At 38.7% G+C, this 483-nt stretch overlaps 1 protein-coding gene across 4 annotated transcripts in view; it reads left to right on the top strand.

The window, feature by feature from the left end:
• The window catches only part of NUDT12 (nudix hydrolase 12), an 18,340-nt gene that overhangs the window by 16,958 nt on the left and 899 nt on the right, over positions 1-483 (top strand). The gene's annotated exons all lie outside the window — the stretch shown is intronic.

Below are 483 nucleotides of genomic sequence, written 5' to 3' on the forward strand. Positions count from 1 at the left end.
AAAGAAAGAAAGAAAGAAAGAAAGAAAGAAAGAAAGAAAGAAAGAAAGAAAGAAAGAAAGAAAGAAAACAGATATAATAGTAAAGACTTGAAATCCTTTCTGACTTTCTACATAAAATTTATTTTATGCTCCCCCTCAAAAGGCAGGAATAAGATTATTGTTTCAGAATTTTACAAATGACAACCTGTTCTAGAAGTTGGCTTCATTTCGAAATTGCTTTTCCATAACCTTATTTTAATAAGAGAGTATCCCTTTCGAAACATTTTGAAAATTGAATACCGGGCCGGTAGGTGGTATGGAGGCTAAGGCTCTGGATCTCACAAAACTGGCTGCGCAGTTTGAGTTCTAGATCCGTGGACTTGAAAAACACGCTGGGCACGTGTGTGTGGATACCCAAAATCCCAACAGGAGAAGGGAGAATGGTTTGTGGTGTGGCCATTCCCCTGGTGGGAGGGGTGATTTCTCACTTAACTTCTCTCTCTC

This window comes from Tupaia chinensis, unplaced genomic scaffold, assembly GCF_000334495.1.
Source record: "Tupaia chinensis unplaced genomic scaffold, TupChi_1.0 Scaffold000068_1, whole genome shotgun sequence".
NCBI lineage: Eukaryota > Metazoa > Chordata > Mammalia > Scandentia > Tupaiidae > Tupaia > Tupaia belangeri.